General features: G+C 34.5%; 1 protein-coding gene across 6 annotated transcripts in view; it reads left to right on the top strand.

The window, feature by feature from the left end:
• The first annotated feature begins 712 nt into the window (after nucleotides 1–712).
• LOC105389802 (netrin receptor UNC5B) overlaps nucleotides 713–16497 on the top strand; it is a 75728-nt gene continuing 59943 nt past the window's right edge. For 5 of the 6 annotated variants that reach the window (XM_048628893.1, XM_048628892.1, XM_038122603.2 and 2 more), the window contains exon 1: nucleotides 714–999. The gene's annotated coding sequence lies outside the window, so the exon portion shown is untranslated. Of the gene's footprint in view, nucleotides 1000–16497 lie in introns of all 6 variants that reach the window. The other variant, XM_048628890.1, reaches the window with a different exon arrangement.

The raw sequence follows: 16497 nt of genomic DNA, 5'->3' as shown, positions 1-16497 counted from the left end.
TAATTCTGGATTAAAACAGGACACTCATAAGAGGAGAGTCTATCGAGAATAACCCCGTTGGTCTATTCACCTTTCACATTTCCACAGTTGCAGTGGTATTTATTCACGTCCAATGTTGCTTTGTGGTGACAGAGGTGTCGCGTTACTAGAGAAATACTGTTCCAACGAGGTTAAAATAGAACTTAGCGTTTTACTTTAATTGGACGATGTTGCAGATTTCATGGCTGTTTTGGTTTTACAAATTTCAAACATACGGAATAACTAGCATTGTATCTGATGTTATTTTGCAAAATTGTTTGATAACATCTGTTTCTGATAATGTTTGTGCTATCTATTGATAATAATTGCATATTTGTATTCAAATGGATACGAAAATGCACAAAACAAGTTTTAGTTGGATATTATTAAAGCTCTGGCAAGTGCAAGAGTGAAGGGTCGCTATTTACGGCTGGTTCTCAGCCAATAATGATCGAACATTCAATTCACAAACAATGTTGACAATGCATTTCCGATCAGCGGCCGTGAGCATAAATTTCGACGCGACCGCTCGAAAGAACACTGACGTGCAAATTACCAATAATGCAGCAGGTGAGTTGACAACAGTGTCTTCTTCGCTCGAGCATGCTTTGGTGGGTATTATTTCTTATTCCCTTTAGGTTTCTGCTGTCCAGTGTCAAGTGCGCATGTGCCAACCTGCGATAAAAACAACCAACTCCGCAACTCCAGTCGCGTCCTAGCTTTCAATAGCTTCACACGTGTTTTTACGTCTCGTTTTTTACTGCGTCCACATTACGTCTCCGCCGCATCAAAGAACCGCCAGTGTTGTACCGTGACTTTGTAAAGAGTTCGGAACTTCTTATATCTGTGTGGCAACAAAAAAGTTTTAAAGCACTTTTATGTGGTATTTATTGTAACGATTGAAGTTCGGTGCGAATGGTGTTTTCTGATTGGATTTTTTGAAGTGACTTCCGAAAGTGGATGAGGATAAACTGTGTTCATGTAAGTGTTGTGCTTTTTGTCGGTGTTAAGTTTTACGATCGCCAAACTTTTTATGTGTTTCCAGTCTTTGTAATGTGGCTCTCAATGGGTTTCTTTTAATTCGTGCTTTTTATAGTTTATTTTGTTGACTATTAACAAACTTGAAATAATTAAGCGTTAAATTAGTAAACCAATTATTTATTATGACACCAAAGTTTTTTTTGTCTATTTTTTATTACTTGTGAATGGATAGACAAATTCTTTTGAGGTTCCAAGTGGTGAACAGAACACGGGCAGGCTTAAGTTATTACCATGTTACCACAAGCTCTACCAACCTACCTCCAGATGGGTAGTATCTGGAAATGGTATATCATTGTGGACAAAATATTGTGTAGTATTGACGTTAACCATTTCATGTATCTATCGAACTGGTTGGCTGGCCTCCTAATTAAAAGGTTTATTGTATTAAAAGCGTTGACTTGCAAATATCAATCTATGCCAGCTTTTAAATTTAATATTAGTAGGTATAAGCTGTTAGTTTATTACAAAAGTCTAACCACTTCTCAAACACCTAACATTTACGAAACCACTATCGTTCATAATTGAACGGAATATAACTTCGATGGCAATAGTTCTGTAAGTTAGTTGGAAATTCTATTAATTAAGCATTGTCTACGGCGGTACCTGCGAACAGTAATTAGAGCAGAGACTCCAATTCATGAAATTTGATATTAATTGGAGGGTATCATCAATAACGTTTCAGGTAAGACGACAATTTCTCGAGTTCGATACTAAACTTGAAATGTTTTCATACAATTACAAGTTCTGAAAGTACAGGTTTGGAACTTGGCCGTGGCACATATTTGATAGGTCGTTTTATGTACCTAATAGGTATTTGTTAGTTTTATGGTTTATTTAAAACATATATTAAGATTTGCGAAAGAAAGGAGCTGTTATCATAAGCTGTATCAATCATGTAGAAAATGATATTTTTATTTATTTAAAAAGGAAATTTTCAACATGTTTTTTCACAAATTTATCTACAAATGCTTAACTTTAGTCTTTCCCTGAAATTGAACTTTAATACAATGATGTGTTCTTACTTTATTTATCCTTAAATCAATTGCGTAAAAGTTGATAATAATATCATAATAAAATAACTCACACTGCTCTTGATAGAAAAGGATTCTTATCACGATCAAAGAGAAATTATAGTTTAATGACTTTAACAGATCCGTACTAGGAACATTTAATGGAGATAATTACTAAAGAAACTGTGATGTACATTCAGTCATACCCTGTAATTACCTAGAAAACCAATATAATTGTCAAGTTTTCCAGAGAGACGCTTAGGGACATTGAATTACTCTTTTCTGGGAACTGCCTTGCGATTCTGTAAAATCAGATATCTCACTTCGATCTTCATTCTCCCTTCACCTTTCACTGTGTATATGTCATCTCATACATTATTTGTCTAAATCTCGAAATTCGATGTGTCAATTTCAAAACTCACTCCGGATTCAGAATCGAGTTTTGACAATTAGCTTTATAGAATCGCAATGCTGGAACTATTTACCTAAGTTTGTATTTACAGATTTTTATAATATTATTTTATAAATTTTGGTAAACAAATAACATGATTAAACGAATGAAGATTGTGTGGCTTTAAAATAATACGTTAACTATATTTATGAAACACACATAATTATAAAAAACGCTATCAAAGTGTAATCCATAACGGATTACGAAATTAATAATATTTGAGGCAAACGTTTTCTAAGATATAACTTTGTTTTAGATTTTTTTAAAGAAAACTATAAGTATGCCACCTACATTTAGCACACCCACCAACAGTATTTTTTTGAATATTTTAAAAGGTTAGGTAAATTAGTTCAAAAGTTTTCATATACAGTTTATTTATCTAGATTTCTCCAGCTCTATATTTCATTCTCAAGCCGTGCAACTGCCCAAAGACTGAACTAAAGTCAAAGGTTTGTTTGCCTGTATTGGAACAGTCACGAATTAACACTTATACCGTCATTGCCCTACAGTTTTGGACCATTTACAATGAGAACCACTATTGTAACTCTTCTAATGAGAGGCCGGAGGTTACTGGTTAAATAGATGGAAACACAAAGATAAATTAGAATTCCCTATTAGGAGATATGGACCGTTGACCCATGTAGAGTATTCTAGAGCCCAGTAAAAGGTATAGGTTTGGTCATCGTCACACGTTTTAGTTCTCTCGATAGCTTAGGTACTAAGATAATTTACAATACTTACAGAGTATATACGCTTGTTGGCTATTCTAATAAATAAAATTAAATAAAAATACACCATCAAAGTTCATCAGTTATACAGAAACAAAATACCTACATAGTGTGTGTGTTTTTCTCATTATGATCCTCTAAGTCACCTCCTTTTCATTGATCTATTTTCACAGACACCCTGTAGAGTGGTCCTCGAAGTTCCAAAACAAAAGTAGCATTGTTTTAAGGCATTAACATGACTAAAATTGTCAATATTGACACTATAGAGACCATTGCTGATAACAAATAGCTTTCATAAGTGCTTCACTTTCTTCGTCAGCGCAATGTCTTGACTTGAAGATAATTTTAACGGCTTGTATCACACTGCTAACGAGATAAAAGGTTGAAAGTTATCATTACTGTAACCTAGCGATAAGGACGGAAATTTGCCTTGCATTTTTTGTTTTCGATGTCATTTCCGGTTGTTGCAGACTGAGTATTATTAAAAAGGTATTTAAGTCTTATTTAATTTAATAAAAGAAACACACAATAATACTACAAAAGGCAAGGGATCAATATGATTCCGTGGAAGTTACATCAGAGAAAGACTTAAAAGGGTTCAATTTCTCATTACGTAGGAATTTGCTTGCTTATATCTCATCAATGAGACATAAATAACATTGGGAGAAATTTTAAATTAATGGGAAGTCTAAAAGACATTTGAACATTTCAATTTGCTGAAATTCTGATTGTCCTAATTATTATAGACTTTAACACGGATGTTATTTATAACTATTTGTTTACACAGTATTATGACAGGTTACTTCACCAAAACAATATAATTATGATGCTTTTTAAAATACGAACTGTATTGATCAGTTGGGTCTTGGTCGGTATTGAAATTATCTACATGTCAACAACCTCAACTGATTGTTGTTAACGACTTTAAAACAGTAGAAACAGACATTAATTACTTGTGTTTTGTAATAAAAAGAAATACTGTTATTATCTACTGCACTTAATTACCTGGTAAATATAGATGTAACTGATGCATATTCACAACTTTTCTACAAATGTGAACGCTTATAATTTTGTATAATAATATGTAGTAGGTACCTATGTATAGTATGTCCTTTCACCTTAGCTTTAAAGCCACAAATAGGTAAGTATTTCGTTAAATAGGCAAAGAGATAGTTTCAATATTGACCTATTCCTACATTTTTAAAGTTTAGTTAGGTAAATACGTTGTATTGAAATCCGGCCCCACAATAAAAACTTTTATTACGAAACAATCAGTATCAAATGCTAAAAAAACCGCTGAAAAAAAAAGCTACGCTTATTGATCGTGCATCGTCTATGCTAACTGCGGCATGCATGCTAATCAGATATTCTTTTGTTTCTGGTCCCGGTGGACGGCAATAATGGCCGACTGATGGCAGATAGACGACGGTGTCGATGGCTTTTGTATTAGGTAATATTGGCTTTGTCATGTCCATTGTCTGTTTTAGCATCGGTTGGCTGTGTAGTTTGTTGTATTGTGATATTACGTTTATTGTGATTTACTTCAATAGTACGTGAATACTATAAGTAGCCTGCGTGAAAAAGGTAATTTAGGTTTGATTTGTATCAATTCATTAATAAGGTAGGTCATTTGTGAATAAATTGATGCAAATAAAATAAAAGTAAAGATATAACGTTTTACCAGGAGCCATAAATATTTATCTAAGGAGCCTCAACCTATATCTGGTACAGAAAAAAAATAAGCCAAAACAAAATTAAAGGATACATTATTCTCATCAAGATGTCAAAATTGCACCGCTAATTCGGAACAACTTTTTGATAATGTCGTTCAAGAAAATAATTGCCAAGAATTTTGTACCGAAAGGGCTATTTGAAAACTTATAATTGCTTTTAACAACCTAAACTTTTAAATTCGATTCGATTTTCCCGGCCTCAAACGAAATAAGCGAGCGATGGCTTTGGCTGTTAGGAATTGTTATCCAAGCCATTAAAATGTCAACTTAGTCCCGTACTAGAACGAAACTCCATAACTAGTGAACTTGCGTTCAGCTTTGTTAAAAAGCGGAAATAATAAATACTTAGTGCAATGACTGGAGTTTCATACATTTTACGTGTTTATTTATGTGTACACACTCGCAGCTTATACATAATTACATATTATTAGCGAATGCATAATCAATGGGGTTATACGACTTCAGATTTATCACTCATCCTAAAGGTATTTTCTTGTACGAAGTGGTGCATTAAATCATAAACATAAAACATAAACAACAAAGAAATGTTTATCTTTATTGCAACACAAAAAGTACAATTTATTTTAGCCTTGGTTCCTAAACTAGGGTAACCTGTGTGTCAGGAACCATGGATAAATCATGGATGGTCAGAATCTAGCTACACACATCCCTGCGTTTGAAGCGACGTCATTTTAATACGAACGATGGAGTGGCAAAGGAAACGTATCGAAAAATTTTACTGTGTTAAAATAATGGTGACTTTATTGATTGGTACAATGGTTGTCATTAGATTGAGGTTTGATAGTAAACAAAATGAGGACAGTTTTTTCTTTGTTTTTGTCTCCGACACAGCATCTTGTTCGTATATTGTTAATCTAACCTCAGAATCTAGAATCTAGACACATCCCTGCGTTTGAAGCGACGGAGCCAACGTAACAAGATTCTATCTCACCCGCACAGTCACTTTGTGGCCATTCGCTAATTTCAGCTTTGTCTAATTGCTTAGAATGGGCTTTCTCTCACCGAGGGTAATTTCTAACTCCGAGTTTGGTGCGAATATTTTGTTCATTGTCTCCTTCATTAGGCACGCCGTTTTTGTCCGATTGTCTGATAGCGCTCATTGTGTTGGGAGTGTGAATTAATTTGCGGGCTGTTAATTTGTTTACGATGTCCTAGCATATAAGTAAACGTATGTTCAGATATTTTGATGCTGCATACTTGATTACTTACACATTACACAAATCGGTAATATGTTTGCAGAAAATCGGCCATCAGATATAATGAAGCGGCTATCACTTTCATACTTAACGATTATTTACCAACAAGATACACCGACAAAACGCGAAAAGTTACCATAGACAAGATCCTAAGAAATAGTCCTAGGTGTCTCTCAAAATGTTCTTTTGAAATGCAAAATGTATGCAATTATAAAAAAAACATAGTGTTGTAAATAATATTAATGTTCTCTCGTCATAAAGCTGAGGCAATTTCAAGCAAAAGCTTTGACCAGCATATTAAATAAGTTAGCAAGAGATGCTCGTTGCTAAGGACTTGCTTAGCTCACTGTTGGAGACAGTTATTACGAGTTAGTATCTTTGAACTTAGCACAAGTGTTCTCAACTAACTACCCTCCGCCCGCAGTCTGGGTGACATTTACTTTTGATGTACCGTAGAAACATTTTAATATGTTTTAATCCTAATGGATACTGAAAATATAGTCATATTATTCATAAACATTATTTTATAAGGTACTATGTAAATTTCTGTAGGTCTAAACATCAATTATACCTACAATCTACCTTAATTTTGCTATTTTATGCAATAAAATTATCACGACCCGATTATTTTACAAACATCAATAAGCAAGAAAAAAACCTTAGAAAATTTCAATTCGGACCTTTTCAGAATACCATTTTCCTTTATTCAGTATTAACCAGATCCATCCAAATATCATAATCATTAAAAGGGTTACCAAAACAAGGATCAAGTCTGGCAGGCCGGCGCTATGCTTCCTAATCCAGGCCTGCATCCTAATTGAAAGTTACTGGGAGAAGTGACAGGGCCGTTAATAAGTCCGCCGGTGGCTGTGTTGTGCTTTGTTACTGTCGGATTAACGAACCTCCCCTGGCACCTTCGCCTTAACTAACGGAATGGACGAAGATTCTCGGTCCGGCTTTCCGGGTAACCGGGCAGTTTTGTAGCTTCCTATTAGAGCGCGCAGAATAATACTGGGGATTTAGGCCTGTGCATGTAATTTGATGATGAATATGAAAATTATTCTAGTAACTTCAGAAATCTAGCTAACATAATATTACTTACATAAATTAAGGTACCTAACAGTATTATTTAAATTTCTGATTTATTAAATAAAGCGTTTTGAATATTTAAAAAAATCTTAAGTTCTCAAATTGCTTGATTTTAATTTCTGTACATATAGTACTGAAACCAAACGAAACCAAAGTTTTCAGTTCAATTTGTCTGTGACTGTCTGGATTTAAGAAAGAAGCAACCGTATTTTACCCCCAACGGAGAAAGCGTAAGGCACAAATGTCACTAAATCAGTAAAAGACACAAACCAAGGATCTTTTGCCAACTGTCTGGCTCGTGGCTAGTGGTCAGCCAACACTTTAGTCGTCTGTGTAGGGTATTTACTGAACTTGTTCTTTTTACTGATTTTATACATGAAAAATTCAATAAAAGTCTATAAGGTACAAAAAAAAAAAAACACGCACTCACGCCTTGTACTAATGTACTCCCTTGCGGGGTAGGCAGAGGTGCATTGCTGCACCCACTTTTCGCCAGAGTGTTATGTTAGTCCCAATGTAATAGGGGGCGGGCCTATTGCCATTTTACGGGCACATCCAAGACCCGAGAACAAATATCTGTGTTTAAACAAATATCTGCCCCAGCCGGGAATCGAACCCGGGACCATCGGCTCATTAGTCAGGGTCACTAACCACTACGCCATTCGGTCGTCGTAGGTACAAAATATTAAAATTTAATTAAACCTACTTTAAAATATTATACTTATTATAAAATAATTTTATAGAACTAAAACTATGCACATCAACATAATAATAAAAATGGTCCCTTTGTAATTTGAAGAAAGTTGCTCTCTTGACAAGCTTTGTTCTACTTTAAGCAATTGCATTAATAGAGATAAATAGATTAATCAACTGGACCATCTGGACGGATGCCTTTGGTGGGTTTAATAGAGGCCAGTCATTTAATAGACTATAGAAATACGATAGACACAAAATATTTAACAATTAGCCATACTAAATACGTGAATCAATACGCTAGACTAGATATACTTACCTGCAAGTTAATAATAAAAATAGGAGCTTAATATATAGTCATTTTTAATTCATTGTTGTTTCGACGTTTGTGGAAAGTCAAACTCAGCAAAGTAGATAAATATGCCGTTAGGCCAAAACATAATAATTCTCAACCAGTATCGGTTTAGTACCATTCTCAGAACACCATCACACTTCCGATTTGTTTGAGAGCCGATCAAATATTCAATTATTTGTTCGAGATCAATATTTGAGGTCTTTGACTAAAGGAAAAAATGTTTGGAGAATGTCAATACCAAATTGACAACGGTTCCGTACAAATACTCACTACATAGGATACTCGTTTTACGAATGACATCGATAAGTTTAATTTTACTGTAATACACAGTACCAAATATTTTATTTTGATCTTAATAAAATAACTGTAAAAAATTTGTAGAAGCAATTTTTCAGGTTAAAAATATAGAGAATGAACTTATTAAAGTTAAATACTATGCAGTAGGTTGTGGGCCTCTAAATGTTATTGATAGTCCAAGGATGTGATTTGAATAAATATTCAAAAACGCATTATACTTAGTAGAAGAGCCGTCGAAGGCCTATCTCCCGGTTACGATCGGTGATGGTTTGTGTTGATAACTGATGTATTGGTACTTGGGCTTTTTTGTTGTGTGGTCGATTTTAGATGCATCTGTTTGTTGACCCTTATGAGGCGAGATAATCTGAAGATACCCGAGAAATTTTAACGGGAGATTATTCTCGCCAGATATTTTTTTAAGAAAACGGCAAGCAATGCCCTTTGTCACTGGTTTTATTTAAAAAAAAGTGCTGCTATTTCGCATTTTGAAATAGAATTTGATCGGAACATTTTATTTTTCAAACAAAACATAATACGTGTACCTTTATCGATACAGTTTGTAGCGCTTTATTTGATGTTAATATTGTATTTCGTAAACAAATCCCTCTTTGTTTATTCTAAGATCACGATCAAAGGCGCAGGTGGCAGGCTTTTCCTTTCCATCTGTATCTTTTTTATATTTTTGTACATTTATTACTTCAAAATCAATTTCTATTTCTTGGAAATCAAACTTTCTTACTCTGTATACAAGTTAATTTAGTTCTTTCTTTTGTTTTAACATTTGTTTTTGACCTTTGCTTTGAGTAAAAAAAGTAAACATGAAATATTTGACCCAGTTTATTATTAGTCAGTCAAATTAAGCCATGTCATAGCTATGTTATTAACCAATTGGTCCTCAGACTCAATTCGATTGAATCGCCTATCCTCGTTCATTGACCCTAAAATCATTATTCCATATACGAACGGCACCGACTAGCTTTCTCTGACCGAAGGAGGTATTTGACCAACCAATCAACCAATTACAAAACATTCACAAAGAGGATTTAGCCCATTAGCTTATTGGAGGAAATTAACAATTGCTTGGACACTAAATAAGCTTGTCGAGATAATAATGTGATGTCAGTTATCGTTGCTTTGGCTTCTGGGGGGGTATGAAGTTATGATTTTTTAAATTGGAACTATATATTTTAAAGCGATGCATAGAATAAATATAACTTTTATTATATAACTGGGTATGTATAAAAAGTATTTCAAACTGAAAGACATTTGAAACATAATATTATATTAGTATAAAGATTTGTAAAAATTGTGATAAACACTAAATACCTTCCTAATATACCTAAAGCATAAAATATATATTTTTTTATTCATCATATTATTAAAAAAACATAATTATATTTTTTTATGGGTTATTTAAAAAAATACAACTTTGGTATATACTTTAACAGTAAGGTAGCTCTCTAAGTTTCATTAGAACTTTAAATGAATCATAGAGCTGCTTCGAATTAACATTTATGTATGTACTCTACTTCTTTTTAAAATTAACAGTCCAGAAACCCGTTGAATTTGATGGCCTCATCTCTTTTATTCGACTCAGCTATTGGACCTTTTATAGCCCTTTTAGAGTCTTAATAAAACCAGGCTGGAGGAACGATAAAGGATTCAGTTCTCTCATTAAGAGGAAATTTAGTTTACAATGAATTCTACTAATGAGATTAGCGTGTCACTTGAAATGGAATGTCGAAGGATTAAAATTAGATTACGAAACCTCGTATCTTCGTGTTTCGTGTGACATCTCCTTGAATTTCAATCTTAAGCTATAAATGGGATGAATACCTACAATTCACGGAACTGCGATTATTCGCATAAGAAATTGAGTTAGAGTATCTTTATTAAAATAGTGTTTTTCATATTCTTAGAACAAAATAATTAGAAATGATCATTTTTATAAATGGATACAATCATACTCCAATATTATAAACGTGAAAGTTTGTGAGAGTGTATGTTACTCTTTCATGTGAAAACAGTTGGACCATTTTTTTATGAAATTTGGGATTTAGCATTATTATATAGGCTTATTTTCATCCCAGAATTCCCAAGATAAAGTATTTAAGGCGCAGCGAAGCTTGTAGGCAACTGTTAGTTCAGTACAAACTCTACAAAATAATAATACCTATTGTATGACTGTATAAATAGAATAAATCATAAAATAAGATTAGATGACTGACACTAAACATTTTTATTAACAGACTGTACTGAAGGAATCCTGTTTGGATCACTTGTACGGCAATAAAGTGAACCAATTGACTTTCTCGATTGTATTTTTCTTATTGACTTTCGCAGGATGTAGGTCACTGCATGCTGAGCGAGCTTTAATATCAACTAGGACATATTTGCACCGATCACTACCGGGAATTGCCAACAACACCATAATAATGCATGTGATTCAAATAAAGGTCAAATATAATTTTATTTATTTATAAACTTTGTTATTTCAGAATTAAGCCTCCATCAATATTTTTGATTATAAGTAATTCATTTTTGAGCGAGTAAATAATTGTTGAAAAGTACAAAATAACTTCGGTAACTTTAAATTTTTGAAACGTGACGGATTTTCTTAGAGCAGATGTGACGATATGTCAATCTCAGAATAATCTATTCCCATAGAACTGAGCGTCGACGCGACTGACGAGACTCATTATTCTGAGCCGTGAAACGAAAGTAATGACGTCACATTCTTCACACAAAGTTTTGGGCTTATATTGGACGTGTCGGTTATAAATTTTTAACGTTATTTAAAACACTTTAAATTACTTTTTTTGGCGTTGAATTTTTTTTACTATAATAAAGCTATGTAAAACTATCGAATAAGAATATAAAAAAAAATACATGCATATTCCCTATTGCATAAACACGAGTATTCAAAAAGGCAGTTATGAGATCCTTTCCTTGCTGGCTTCGAAGAATTGATACCTACTAGGTTTCATTGTATGCGAATGTGCTGAATCAATTGCTGTTTTGTTCTCAGTATCACGTTGACTTGATGTTGTTGAATTCGATATAATTACCTATTATTTTGCTCACAGGTATTACTTGGTCCACATTCTAGGTAACCGATGTTTATTAATTTTAGGAAAAAAGCTTTCACGGATACAAAATGGCTGTACCTAAAGCAATAGGATCTATCGGAAATACGGATAATGCCGCCTTATAATAAATCGAAACTGTGTAAAGTAAGTTTTGTTAGATAAAGTAGGTAGGCAGTAACCATACTATACTTCAGAAACTACAAGGCTTGTGTCTCACAAAACCCACTATTCGTAGTTAACAGCCTTTAACCCGAACACTCGATATATTCCACCAAATCCACATTGGCACGAGCAGAGTTACAAATCAGGATAATTCCGCCACACACAGAAATGTCAAGAGCCCTTATCCTACGAGTCGCTCCGTACTTACATGCCGGTCTCAACGATTGCCTATTCGCATATTCAGCCGACTCAGAAGGGTTACTCTATACTGACGACAAAGGAACGAACGAGAGCTGTCGTGCTATCGGCACGTTTGATACAAAGAGATAGAGTCGTGGCTCGCGTAGTAGCGCTCAGAAACTGAGTTTTTCGTCGTATAGAGTGACCCCCTCTGGCATGATAGAGGGTCACATGTTTTATGCATCTCGACCTGCCTCGGATCTGAATCAATCCGGGAATGTATCAGCATAATGTTGGGAACAAAACAAAAATTGCCTCCATAACCAGGGAGATCTTGTTTTCGATATTTTCGGACGGCGGTAGACGCGCGTGTTTTGCATGAGACAACTCGTGTTTGATTGGTTTCGTTCGGGTCGCCCGTATTTTGAATTTATATTGGTTTTTCAATTTAAATTGGACATTAGGTGATAGATATGTAAGTATTATCTTTATACTTAAACACACTGCGGTATGCAATACTTATACATATGTATAGTGAGTGCCCTTCATGAAATTAATATCTCAATTATTGTTTACTTAAAACCAATTTTATAAAATCGTAGTAGAAGAATATCCGCACAACTACGAGTATATAACCGTGATAACCGTCAGCTTAATCCAAATCTGCACTTCCATTAAAAATGTAGCTCGCCTATTTCGTATAGATAGATGGATACCTTATTTTAGCTACGCATGGCAAATTGCTCGTAATCTCTAACGGCCTCCCTTCAAATCCCGATATAAAACGCCTACATTATATGTATCTGTACTGAGCTATCAGAGGGGAGAAAAGCGATCTAGCGATTAGCGCGTACGCTCGGTAGTGCGTACACAAGGGCCAGATAACACCCTGATAGTACCTACTGCAGATGCCCACCGTCTCAAGAGAATCCACTACCAAGCAACTCCCTACAACAACTCTGTTTGTAGTCGCATCGTCCATCTCGACGTACACTGCTGTTATTGTCTAGATAAGACGGCCAGGAGTAGCAGCAAAAACTTTAATGAATTTCCGCATGTGAAGAGCTGTGTAAAGGAATCGGCGAGAACGGCGTGATCGCGTGCTACTACAGGGTGTTTCGCTAGGCGATCTTTATGCAAATGTTCCACTGTGGCGAATAATTATTTGCCCACTTTTATTGCTTTTACTGGCTTGTCGATAAAAACAGCGATTCCGCTTACTGCTTTAACCAATGTGGAGGTTTCTTCGATGCAAATCGTGTGTGCAATAACAGTATTGGGCTTAAACGTATGAATTGCTAAGTTAATGTTATTGTTCGGTATTTTCTTAAGACTTGTTTGCTCAGTCAACAGGCGGTCAGGTGTTTTCTGCTTTTCGAAAGCTTGTTTATTAAATAGTTTCTTGATTCTTTGACTGTCATTTGTTTGTGTTTGTTGAGAGTTACATACAATGTTTGTTGATTTGTTAATTTTATGAAGCTAATGTGAAAACGTGCCTGTTTTGTGTCACTTTGTTTAGGTATGTTAATCTTTATACTTACTGTTGGCATTGGAAATTTTCCTTACATTTTTGGTTTGTAGATAAAATAAAATGTATCTGAATAAATATTTATCTCTCTACGTCTATTAATGTTTAGTAAAGTTCTCTATAGCCGCAATAATTTTGTCTCAAAAATCTAAACGGCGACGATAATTCTCATCTGTCAATGTTCGTTACGAATTTATGAACCGGCGCTGTCTTGTTCTTATTCAAACGGCATACGCAATGAGTCTCTATAATTTGTACGCCGATCAAAATAAATTATGGGGCAGTGTCAGTACGAATTATCGCTGAGTGTAACTTTATATTTTTTTTATGATTTGTTTCTCTAGCATTCTTAAAAATACGTATTGAATGACATCAGTACAATAATTATGTCATTTGTTTAATATTTATAGAAAATCGATTCAATGTAACGTGTAACGTATTTGATGTAACGGAAGAAGACTTTTAAGTCGTAGAAGAAAATATGTGGGGACATCTCACACACGGCCATCCGACCCCAAGCTAGGCAGAACCTGTGTTATGGGTGTCGGACAGCTGATATATCTACACAAATACATAGATAGATAGATACTAAATATAAATATCAACACCCAAGACCCGAGTACAAATATCTGTCTTTAAACAAATATCTGCCCCAGCCGGGAATCGAACCCGGGACCATCGGCTCAGTAGTCAGGTCACTAACCACTACGCCATTCGGTCGTCAATGGAAAGTAGAAAAGTAGTTCAGATTGTCCTTCTGAGCTAAAATAGAAAGAAAATATTAATCTTACTATTCCAGCCTTGCTTTTATTTAAAAAGACTTGCGGTTCATTTATGTTATTTCCATAGCAAGTAAAGTACCTAAAAGTTCCAATAACAATTCTTAACATCGCACTAAATGCCTTGTTTCCATTTCATAGTTTCTTAGAATGGGTGTACTGTTCTCGTATTGTGTTTCATCATTCCCAATATTGTTGTGATTACCTAGTTGAATAATTTAATGCAGAAAACCCTAAGTGTTTTAACTACTAGCAAAACTAGGGCTGTTATGACATGTGTGTCTTTGTGTAAGTTTATTAAATATATTCTTTGTGAAGATTTTAGAGGGGTATTTTAAGAGGATTCGAGTAAGTATTCAGTATAATTTTCAGCAATTAGTATATTATGTTCTTCCTTCCTAAAAAGTTGTGTAAACTTATAACAATTAATTATCATTCATCATTATAATTTAGTATCAGTTTTTATTTCATTCGACAAGATTATATTAAGTAGATATATACTAAATATCAGGTAGTTGCCATCGGGTAAAGTATAATATACCTACGCCAAATCAAAAATTGACAGAGTGCTATATCGGTGGAGGGTGTCAGGAATAAGGCCCGGGTCTCCTATTTACTCCGTGGGTCGCGTCAAGTGTCACCGCCGTGGGCCGCGTCACGATACTCATAACATCTACGCGCCAACGTCGGCGTGTGAGGGAGACCGCATCAGTACATTTCTATAGTGAGCATTGTGACGTTGCCTACGGCGTGACGCTGGACGCGAACTGCGGCGTAAATAGGAGACCAAGGCCTTACACAGTGAGTGATGGATGGAAGCCACATCAATACACCGACTATTATGACCTTTGTATTACACTCGCGAGAAATGAAAAAGTTCCATTTACAAAATTCCGACCTAAACAGACCCATTTTTTTTCTTAATTGTTCATTGCTTGTGAGTGTATTAAATTTTAGACTTATTACTATTAATCAAATTATGTTCTTTAAAAGGCGTATATATATATATACATATATATATTTTATACAAACGAATTTAAAATATAATAATAATAATAAACACTCGCACCTTGTACTAATGTACTCCCTTGCAGTAAGCCTTGGGTAGGCAGAGGTGTATTGCTGCACCCACTTTTCGGCAGTGTTTATGTAAAAAACCTATAAAAACGAAATTAAACCAAAATCGATACCAAAATTACCATTATTATGTGAAACCGATAGCGTTTGGCTGTAAGACCATTATCACGGTTCTAATCGATTTAACCCTACAATTGTGTCTATCGACCTATCGAACCATTTAATTTTATTGTACATCAGCCTCGACCCTATGTTTAAACTAGGGGTGAATGGGCGTTTAGCAAATGGGGGTAATAAAAAGAATAGCTTTGAGAAGACCCATGTGATGAGGTGTGTGATGTGTAAAACGTGACGGTTTTGAGGTTAGGAAAATATTACTGTATTTTTTTATTTTAAATGAACGACTGACTGTATTGTAGACTACCTAATAATATGGTTTTTTGACTGCAAAAAAGGTGTAAGTATACTGTATAGTTATAGACTCTGTAAGGGTTCTTAATTATTATTTAGTAGTTATAGTGAATTAATTATTTAAAATGATTAAAGGTCATCTTCAAAAAAATTATGAGCATGCAGATTTGTTTCAATTAAATGAGCCAAATATTACTAATAATTGATTATTTTTGTTATGTGATATGGAATTGAACTCGTGAATGGATCGTTCGTATTGTTATAGGTACTTTTTTCAAATATTATCAAGCTCACAAAAAAAAATTACTGGAAAGCCTATTTCAGAATTTACATATTTACCTAGTTTATTTGTAAAACATATGTGCACCTTTAACTATTGCAAGTCCATGAAATATTCAAATTGACCTTCATATCCTCTTTTGTACAACAGACAACAGCTTACAGATAGCACATATTCGATAACAATAACAAACTTTGCTCTATCGTAATATGAGCTAAATTAGCTTAGTCCTAAATTGGCAGATGTGCCTCTTAGATACGTTTTGCTAAAGGACGCTAGGATATTTCGAAACCCCAATTGTAGTTTATCGTTGATCAAACTTCCTTATCATGGAGCCTATCAGTGACACCTGCCTGGCT

This window comes from Plutella xylostella, chromosome 22, assembly GCF_932276165.1.
Source record: "Plutella xylostella chromosome 22, ilPluXylo3.1, whole genome shotgun sequence".
Classification (NCBI taxonomy): Eukaryota; Metazoa; Arthropoda; class Insecta; order Lepidoptera; family Plutellidae; genus Plutella; species Plutella xylostella.
The sequence above is the reverse complement of the archived record's forward strand: the minus strand, read 5'-3'. Positions and strand labels throughout refer to the sequence as shown.